Raw genomic sequence first — 10,540 nt, forward strand, 5'->3', positions numbered from 1 at the left:
GCAGTTTAAGCCCTTCTCACCTCAATAATTTTAACTAAAATTTTCCATGTGCAACAGGCAAGTGTCAGCTTTGTTATTTTAGAAAATAAATACTCCTGGGCTAAATTTGACAGGAATATTCACAGAGCTGCTATCAGTTACCTAGGTACCTGTTTCAGTTTATAGCTTAGCAGCTCCTCCACTTTGTTAAAGCCCAAACAATTGCATTTAACAATTAGTTAATGCGAGTTCACTTTCAATGGAGGCCTAGTGTTCCTCAGACAAGCCAGCCCCCCACCCCCTTGATAAGCAAGGTTCCATTACGTTATATATCTATCTGATGTTAATCTCCTATTGCTCCAGGGTTTTAAACCAAGCTCAAGCCCCAGACTAAACTGATGGGAGACTCAGGAGCTTCCCTCTTGCAGTCTCTGCTTGGTCTTCGTTCACACTGTGGCTGTCAAACACACAATCAGAGTAAAAAGTCATCTGGAATGAAGACTTACTGTTTGCAATGGAGTTTCTGTTACTGGAAGTGGAGAGGAATGTTTAGAGAGGTTTTCTGCAGTAGCCAATTTCTTCTAGCCCAGAGAGTATTGAGCACAGGGCTGCCTGTACTCTCCATTCTATTACAAAAACCTAATCCCATCGCATGACCTGCAGCAATTCAGTTTAACAAATCAACAATTACAAATATTTTGGCAAAGTAAGCTTAGGTATTGTTTGCCTCTCGGCACAGTTCACAACCAGTTTATGGCTTTATGATAAAAGTCATTAAATCCAATCTGAAAAGCAGAATTTACAGCTCACTTAGCAAGTCAGGCCCATAAATGGATGCTTTCAATTACAGGGCATTTACATGCACAACCATTAAGGCAGCACTGAATACATTTGAAAACTCTGGAATACTTTTTATAATAATTAAAACTTTGCGTACTGTTCTTTATACAAACAAAACTTAGGAATTTGCTTCAGTCTCAAGGAGAGCTCAGATTCATTGTTACCCAGAACATACTACAAAGCCTGTTCTCCCAGTACTTTAGTGGGAAAGGGATTAGAGAGATGGAAACAAGGTTTGTTTTTTAAAGTTGCCCTCAGTAGCAGGGAGGGTTTTTTGAGCTCCAATAAACTCAATTATATCAACTGGTGCTCAAGACTTCTGAAAGATCAAGTGGAACAGGAAGATGGAGGAGGACCCAGGGAGAGCCTTTCATTTGGAGATTCACTGTGCAACTCCAGGGTATTTGATTTTTTTGGTCAATCTAGCTGCCGGGTGGAAGGAAACAAGAGAACAATTCAGAGACCAAATCTTTAACCTCATTTTTTCAATTGCTTCAATTGTCCTGTTTCTTTTACTGTTAAACAAAACCTCAGGAAAGCTGATGAATTCTTCTCCAAGGTTCTATCACGCACATCCAGCCTCTTCAATGAAAAAAACTGGATCTTCAAACACTTACACTCCTTTTGTTGACTGTCTGTGTATCTGACCCACGCAACTGCAGAACAACAACCAGGTGCCAGGTTACTCTTTTCAACACCCCAAGATGCTGTCCAACATATGCTCAGACTCATCTTCAAGTGGAAAACACCTTAAACAAGACCCTCCCCTTCCACTTCTTCAAGGCATTTGTAACTAACGTTATCTTTCATCATGATAGTGCTAAGCAAAGGGAGGAAGGGACTTCACAGACACCTCCTTTACTCACACTCTCTCATCCCCCCCGAATTCACTGGAGCCTGTAAATGTTAGAAGTTTGAAAGCTGTGCCTCAGAAGGAGCACACAAACAACCCACTCACGCACCAACACCTCGACAAAGCATGAGAAAATCTAAACAAGCAACCTCGCTCTGCTGGCCTCTCACCTCAACCAGAAGGTGTTTCTTTTCCAGCCTGGAGAACAGAGCAACAGCTAATCAGTCCCTCACTGCAGAGGCCAGCCCCCACAGCAGTAATGTCATGAATCAGTTTGAAAGTACAGCTCTCCAGGCTAAGACAGAATGCTTGAGAAAAGACAAACCTGCTGTTACCTGCGGCCTCCTAACAAGCTGTTTTATGAACCTCTCACTACCAATGGAATCTAACCCCTTTACACCCCTGGACTGTGACAGCATGAGCTCCGCACACAATACACACACAGGCTGCAGGTTTTTGGAGACACTCGTTTTGGTTAGCCCAGTAAACAAACTTTTTCCTAATGCTACCCGACTCACAAGCATTTGAAAAGAGCACAACACACGTGTTGGGTTTTTCTCAGTCAGAAACTGTGACGGACGACCAGAGACACAAGACTAGCCTGCAGCCTGAATGCCAGCTGCTCAACAGCTCTCCACAATCATCACAAGAGCTCTTCGCTCATTCACACGCTTTTTTCCGTTCTTTTATTTCCCCAGAGTGAACACTAAAAGACCATGCTGCATTGCACTTCTCTTCCCTTCCACTCTCCACAAAATAAAAAAAAAAAACAAACCAAAAAACCCTACAAACAGGAACTCCACAACTCTGCAGCAACAACACCAACCACTTGCCCTTATCACGACAGAGCTTCCTCCATGCACTTATCGGGACAGATGAGACATTACCTGGTTGTGTTTGTTTACAAACAATACCCAGGGATGGAGCTGCCACAGCTCCTCTGGGCAGCCTGTGTCAGCACCTCACTACCCTCGCAGGGAGGAATTTCTCCCCAGTATCCCACCTACCCCTGCCCACTGACAACACACAGGATGCTGCAGCATTAAAGGCGTGAATAAAACCAGTAACCTCGAGTCCTTACTCACGTGGGCTGTGTGTATTTTACACCCGCGGCTCTGCAGACAAGGAGAGGGGACAGACAAAAGGGTGAGGCGAGGCCTCGCCATCCCAAACACAAACTCTTAGCTCCAAACACAACCCCTCACCCCACACCGCTGCTAACTTTCTCCTCCAAAACTCCACGGAGTTTCGCACACACAGCCCTGACTGCACGTCCAGGAGGCACATAGGGGTGTCCTGTGCAGCGGTAAGAGCTGGACGCGATGATCCCCGCCGGTCCCTTCCAGCTCGGGATATTCTGCGGACCCCTGCAAGGAAAACACACCGGGCACGGAGGGAGGGAGCGGGGGAAAGAAGGAGCGGGGGAGAGGGAGAGCGGGGGAGAGAGGGAGCGGCACAACTTCTTTATTCCTCCCTCCCCTCACCCACACCCACACGGGCAGCACAGCGCGGCCCTCCCACCACAGCCCGGGGGTAATGCCGGCGGTAGCGGGATAACCAAGCCCGGGTCCCACCACAACAAAAAGGGCGAGGGCGTAGGGAGGCGCCCCCGGCCCCGCCGGGACCAGGCCCGGACGGTTCCTCACGGCCCGCGCAGCGCCAGCGGAGCGACCCTGCCCATGGGGCAGGACCCCGGGGCCAGTACCCACCAGCACCTACCGGGAGCCACCAGGATCCGCCGAGAGCCACCGCTCCTTCGCCTCCTTCTTCCTCCTCTCCCCTTCCTTATCCTCCTCCGTCCCTCCGAGTGCTGTGCGGCCGCCGCCTCTTCCCTCAGTGTTACCTCCTCTGAGGGCCCGCCCCCCGAGCCGCCCCGCCCCCGCCGCTGGGCGGGGAGGCCGCCCATTGGCTGCCTTTATCTTTTCTTTAAAGATCCGCACTGCGATTGGTCCATGGGTCTAATTGGCAGACAGAATCGCGAATAGGATGCCCACAGCGTGAAAAAAAAAAAAGACAAGGGAAGGGGAGTGGAAGAAAGAGGCGTGAGGCGAAGGGAGGCGGGTCGAGGTCGCAGCGCTCATTGGTTGGTTCGGCTGTCAGTCACATCGCGCGCGCCCGCCGCGGGAGGCTGATCGGCGCGCGTCGGAGGCTTGGATGAGCTGCTGCAGCGCAGCCGCAGTGCGGCGCCCCCGCTCCATATCCCTCCGCGGCGGGCACGGTGGGAGCTGAGAATGAGTGCATCGATTACCGGCGGGAATTGCCGCTGGACTCCAGCTGGGACCTGCACGGGTGGGCTGTGGCACCTGGCTTCTACCGGCAATAGTGTGACACTACGACCAGGGCAGCGACCGCCCCCCTGTGCCGGCACTGCTGAGGCACTTCCAGTGCTGGGGACAGCTCTGGGCCCTCAGGACAAGAGAGACCCTGAGGGGCTGGAGCGTGTGCAGGGCAGGGAACGGAGCTGGGAAGGGGCTGGAGCCCCAGGAGAGGCTGAGGGAGCTGGGCAGGGGCTGAGCCTGGAGCAAAGGAGGCTCAGGGGGGCCCTTGTGGCTCTGCACAGCTCCTGACAGGAGGGGACAGCCGGGGGGATCGGGCTGTGCTCCCAGGGAACAGGGACAGGAGGAGGGGAAACGGCCTCAGGTGATGTTGAGGTTGGACATTGGGGAAAATTCCAAGGGTTGGAAAGGGTTGCCCACCCCTGGTACAAGTTGCCCAGCGCAGTGGTGGAGTCTCCATCCCTGTGGGGATTTAAAAGCCATGTGGATGTGGCACTTGGGGACATGGGTCAGTGGTGGCCTTGGCAGTGCTGGTGTCACAGTTGGACTCACTGGTCTCGGAGAGCTTCTCCAGCCTGAACGATTTTGTTGTTCTAAATAGATTCAAACTGCCCACAGCTCCATGTCCAGCAATGGCACAACAGTTCCAGGGCAGGGGTCCCAAGGTGTGACAGGGACACAAGGCAGCCCCAGAGCCTGCCCAGCCTCCCTCTGCTGCCTGCACCCCAAACTCAGTAACTCTTTACACACTCTTAACTCTTAACATAGGGGTTCCCCCCATATGCTGGGTCTTTTTTTAGCTACTGTCCTCAATAGTATCTGCAAAGCTTTAACCACTTGTGTTGAGGTAATGGTGAAAGGTAACCAAATTCCTGTGCCCCAGCAGGGGCCCAGGGTCACCATAAGGGAATCAGAGCCTGTTGTGACAGTGCATATTTGGGGACCCACTGTGAAACCCATGGCTGTTGTGTCTGTAGAGACCTTTGCAAGGATACCCAGCAGGTTCTCTGGGGCTATTCAGCCTGGAAAAGAGAAATTTTCTGTGGAGACCTCACAGCACCTTCCAGTATCCAAAAGGGCCCACACGGAAGCCAGAGAGGGATTCTCTGTCAGGAACTGCAGTGACAGGACAAGGGGGAATGGGTAGAAATTGAAAGAAGGGATGTTTAGGCTAGATCTTAGAAAGAAATTCTTTGCTATGAGGGTCGAGAGACACTGGGACAGGTTGCCCAAGGAGGTTGTGGATTCCCCAACCCTGGAAGTGCTCAAAGCCAGGTTGGATGGGGCTTGGGGCAACCTGTATTGTGGAAGGTGTCCCTGCACATGGCAGTGGGGGTCAGATGAACTCTTAAGGTTACTTCCAACCTCTTAACATTCTATGATTCTACAGGTGGGAAGCCACAAGGTGGGAATTTAATGGGGTTTGTTGAGGTGAGAAGGTTAGTTCCAGATTTGCTGTAGGTCTGTTGGAGATCCTCTGGTTTTTGTTTTTTTTTTTTGCTTTTGCCTTTTCGATACTTTAGTATATATCATATATCTCCACTTCAAGCCACTTCCTTCACACCTGAGGTCACCTCTCCCTAACATAGCAGTTGTCTCTCCAGAGTCATGCTCATTTTCTAGACTGAGAGGGTTTCTGCACTCTCTGATGTAGGTGTTATGATTCAGTGTCTTGGGCAGAGCTCCCATCGCAACAGGGTTGGTATTCCCAGGAGCAAGGTGAGACACCTCACAATATTTAGCCCTTCTACAGAATGTGGACTCACAGAAATCCCCCTCTTGCCTCGTCTGTGCCTGGATTTTCCCAGCTTGAAGCAGACATGTGGTTTAATTTTTTTGGTAGCATTTTCAGCCAGTTCCAAACGTTTGAGATTCAAGCTGGTCATGAAATTAACAGCAAAGTGAAATGGAGAAGATCCCCTCTGCAGACAAAGCAGAGCATCTGAGAGATTGCCATCAGGTTTTTGAAAGATAAGGTGTTCCAGTCATGTTGTGCCTGGAAACACATACAGACTATTCAGGCAATGCTGCACTTGCTTTATGGAGGTTTCACTGCATTCAGAGAGATTATTTTTCCTATGAAGAGTAGTTGAATTAAGCTCAGTTCTCCTATGGATTTGCATCAGACATTCCCTTCACCTCTCCTCTACAACCGATTCATGGCTCCCTCTCCTCCTATCTCCAAGGCTGATTCCTGATACAGCCAAATCTCCCTTCTATGTCCCCAGTCTACTTGTGTGGCCTTCTGTCTGGAGCAGCACATGCTGTGCTTGGTTCAGGGATGTGTGTGCTCTGGCTGGCCAGCTGCCTGCCCCTTATCTACTGCCAAGGAAGCCAAGCAGTGCTGATAAGGCTGATCTCTGCCTGTCTTTCTCCCCAGCAGAGCACTTAACAACACGTGTCTTCTCTGACATGGCTGCTGCTTGCCATGAAGCTCGACAGACTTTGTGTTTCCAGAAGCTCTACTTCTCTTTCAGGTGTGGTTGAAATCAGTCAAAAGGTTGGCCAGCTGATGCTGGGGGACCCTTACGCACGCACACAAATCCAACATTTGCATAAACCTTTTTCTAGGAAAGGAAATTGCAAGCAGCAGGAGGAAGAAAGTTGATGGAGGAAGGCAGCATCATGGCTGCAAATCCCAGAGCCCAGAAGTTACCTCAGAAGCAGGGGGGCTGTGGAGAAGGGCAGGCAGGCAGGCAGGATGTGCATCTGCTCTAGAAAGAGCTCCCAGCTGTACGCCTGTACTTCCAGAAAGAGCATTGATTTAGATTGGGCATTGGGAAGAAGTTTTTTTTGATGAGGGTGATGAAGCACTGGCATAGGCTGGCCAGAGAGCTGGTGGATGCCACATCCCTGGAAACATTCAAGGTCAGGTTTGACAGGGCTTTCAGACACCTGATCTCACTGAAGTTATCCCTGCCTTTGGCAGGGGAGTAAGACTGGATGACCTTTAAAGGTCTCATGCAAATTCAAATCCAAACTATTTTATAATTCTGTGAAATAATACTTGATTTAGTAAAACAAACTGCAAAACTTGATCCCTGACACCAAAGCTGGATATTGCTATGTCCTTTTAATTAGTCACAGAATCCTAGAGTAGTTTGGGTTGGAAGGCTGGAAGTTCATCTCATTCCACCCCCTGCCATGGGCAGGGACAGCTTCCACTATCCCAGGTTGCTCCAATCCCTGTCCAACCTGGCCTTGGACACTTCCAGGGATCCAGGGGCAGCCACAGCTGCTCTGGGCATCCTGGGCCAGAGCCTCACCACCCTAAGGGCAAGAATTGCTTCCTAAAATAAAATCTAAGTTTTCCTTTTTTAGTTTAAAACTATTTCCCCTTGTCCTTTCATTATCTGCTCTGTAAAAGTTGCTCTCCATCTTTTTTATGGGATCCCCTTAGGTACTGAAAGTGCTCAGTGACGTCTTCTTGGAGCCTTCTCTTGTGCAGCTCAACAGCCCCAGCTGTGCCAGGCTGGCTCCAGAGCAGAGGGGCTCCAGCCCTGGCAGCAGCTCCGTGGCCTCCTCTGGATTCACTCCAGGTCCACGTTTCTCAAACCACATAGCTCAGCACATTTTGGACATTAGCTACAAATGGCTGTCAGTCCCATTTGGATTTGAGGCTGCAGTGCAAGAACATGAGCATCTCCCTTAAGGTCTCCGAGTGTGTGTGAGCAGTTCAACATCCTCACAAAGGATGTCATGTGCAGAGACAGCAACAGCTCAGTGGTATCTCTCATCTGTCTGCTAAAAAGAACAAAAGAGGTTGAGCAACTTGGTCTAGTGGAAGGTGTCCTGCCTGTGGAACAAGATGATCTGCAAGGTCCCTTCAAACCCAAACCACTCTGTGATTGTATGAAATAACCCTAGACCTAGAAAAATATGATGAAGCAGTAGCTGGCTGTGGTGTGCTATAGAGGATACGTGTTGACTTCCCAAAGCCTGTGACCAAAGGAAATACAACAGCAATATCAGGTAACTTCAAAGACACATAGGATTTCTGAATGACTCAACACTAGCAGGTATCCCTGTGTGGAGGTAGAGACAAGTGCAAAGTGCAATGCCAGGAGGACAGGTCTTGGAGGCAGAGTAGATAGTTTTTGTGTTGAAATCATTATTATCAACATGTCAAAATGATGTGTTAAACTGAAAAAAAATGGAAGAGCTATGAGCAGAGGTGTGATACAAAAAGATCAGTTCAAGACCAGGTGACAATGTATGACTGGGGAATCCTCACCCTGGTCTGCAGGTTCCTCATGAAGGGAGCTGAAGGGTCAGGCACTGATCTTTTCTCTCTGGTGACCGCTAACAGGACCCAGGGACAGCTGGAGCTGTGCCAGGGGGGTTTGGGTGGGATATCAGGGAAAGGCTCTTCCCCAGAGGGTGCTGGCACTGCCCAGGCTCCCCAGGGAATGGGCACAGCCCCGAGGCTGCCCGAGCTCCAGGAGCCTTTGGACAGCACTGCCAGGGATGCTCAGGGTGGGATTGCTGGGGCAGGGCAGGAGCTGGGCTCTGCCGGAGCTCCAGGAGCATTTGGACCGTACCCTCAGGGACAGGGTGGGATTGCTGAGGTGTCTGTGCAGGGCCAGAGATTGGACTCGTGGTCCTTGTGGTTCCCATCCAAGTCAGGGTATAGTGTTTACTTCTGTGTATAAAAACAACCACAAATCCATGGAAAACCACTGTTAAATGTTCCTAGATTTCTTAGCTCATTCTGTTGGAGAACTATTCTGTACTTCAATAGGTGCTTTGTCTCTTGCATCACTGGCTGCAGTGTTGCTTCCCTGCTTTCTCTTAATGCCATCTGAGCACATTATTTTCTCTCCAAACTTACATGGAAGTAACTTTCCCCTTGCACAAATCTGCAAAAGATTATGAAAGAGGGAATGGCACTGAGTCTGGAAGCTGTGAAAGGCACAGATCCCCTTTCACTCTGCATTACTTCATGGCCAAACATGGAAACAGCCTGTCCATGGCATTGCAGGACTGCCTGCCGCGGGGGAAGCAGTACAACAAAAACCACCCCTATTGTTGGTACCAGCATGAAAACCTTCCTGGAGGACTGAGATTGTGTCTCCCTCTGAGGGTTAAATATGGATTAAGCCCCTTTTCCTTGTATCTCGTCAAGCTTGCACACAGCCTCACGCTGTACCAGTTCTTCTGGCTGCGCAAAGAGGGTTAAAGAGAAAACCACACTCTGTTTTCCCTGTCACATCATGAGGAACATGTCAGTTGATTTTCAAGACAAGTAATGTCTGGCGTAACGTCAAAATGGGCATTGCATTAAAGTGACTAGAGAAGAGATTTAATATCATAAATTTAAATAAAGCCATTGCATGAGGCATAAAAATCTCCAAAATAAACAGCAACTTTACTCAGTCACACCAGCATAAATTAAATACTCACAAAACTTCTCAAACTTAATAAAATATGCTGCAACCTATGGCTGGGAATAACAGCAAAATACATAAAAAAGGCATTGCATATTTCTGTTATTCTTATCTTTCCAATATTGAAATTATTCATTATTTCAGTAATGCAATGAATAACCTCTGAAACTTCAAAACACAAATCTGTTCACTACCTCTTCTGAAATGCAGAAGTATGTTTCCAATATTACACAAATCACTGTCATTTCAGACTGGGCTGTTGGAAGATTTCAAAACAAAGCCAAAAAAAAAAAAAAAGAGGAATCAGTTCCACAGTGAAAAAAATATTGACAAAAAATAAAACTTGACAGCTCTTGATGTAAGCCTGCTGTGTCTGTCTTATCCCCTTGGCAAAGCAGACTTAAGAAATAACCACTATTCAAAATAATAAGCTAAAAGCAAAGTTCTGCCTTTCTTGACCCATCATTGCACAAACTGGTTGGTGTTTGTGGTATAAAGCACAGTGCTTTCATCAGATGGAATGGAGTTAGACATAATCCTTAGAAGTGACATCCCCCTTGAGACATTCAAAGCACAATGAGAAGACCTATGTATCTGTTCTTAATTTACTCTGTATGATTTTGATGAATAAATGATTTAACTGCCTTAACTTACCTTAATTCCTAGTGCCTTTGTGCACATAAACCCAGTTGCCCTCAGTAACCAAAAGTGTAATGAATTGACAGACGACTTGGGCACAATCAGACACTCAAATTTTTAATTCCTCTGCTGCATTACCTGATTGATTTTGTGCTGAAATTGACAGGAAACTTTCATGCACTGAAACTGGCTTTTCCTTCCCCAGTTCTGTTTTTCATTGTGTAGAAACTTTTCATGTTGCCAGCATTTCTGTTTTTCCTCAAATTATTCCTTTGTCCTTTTTTATTCTTCCAAATACTGCACCATTCATCTGCCTACATCCTCTATTTTGGATTAGTTGATTAGAAACACATTTATAGTAACCCCAAATAAGCAATCATTAAAGTGAAATAGCCTTGTTTACAAAGAGATTTACACAAGTTTATCTCTATTGACTTAAATAAACAAGTGTAATTTCTGAGCAGGCCTGGGGGACAATAGCTTTGTTTCTTAATTAATGGTAGGCCTTGGTCCAGGAAGGATCTGAGTACGTGTTTAAATCTATGCAGTGAATGAGCCAGTGAGAC

The 10,540-nt window shown here is 48.0% G+C and overlaps 1 protein-coding gene across 3 annotated transcripts in view; it reads right to left on the minus strand.

The window, feature by feature from the left end:
• The window catches only part of SMAD2 (SMAD family member 2), a 50,016-nt gene extending 46,466 nt beyond the window's left edge, over positions 1 to 3,550 (minus strand). For all 3 annotated transcript variants that reach the window (XM_071425836.1, XM_071425834.1, XM_071425833.1), the window contains exon 1: positions 3,392 to 3,550. The gene's annotated coding sequence lies outside the window, so the exon portion shown is untranslated. The remainder of the gene's footprint in view (positions 1 to 3,391) is intronic.
• Positions 3,551 to 10,540: the final 6,990 nt, after the last annotated feature.

Source organism: Agelaius tricolor, unplaced genomic scaffold (genome assembly GCF_023055355.1).
Source record: "Agelaius tricolor isolate 1412-34295 unplaced genomic scaffold, bAgeTri1.0.p SCAF_4, whole genome shotgun sequence".
Classification (NCBI taxonomy): domain Eukaryota; kingdom Metazoa; phylum Chordata; class Aves; order Passeriformes; family Icteridae; genus Agelaius; species Agelaius tricolor.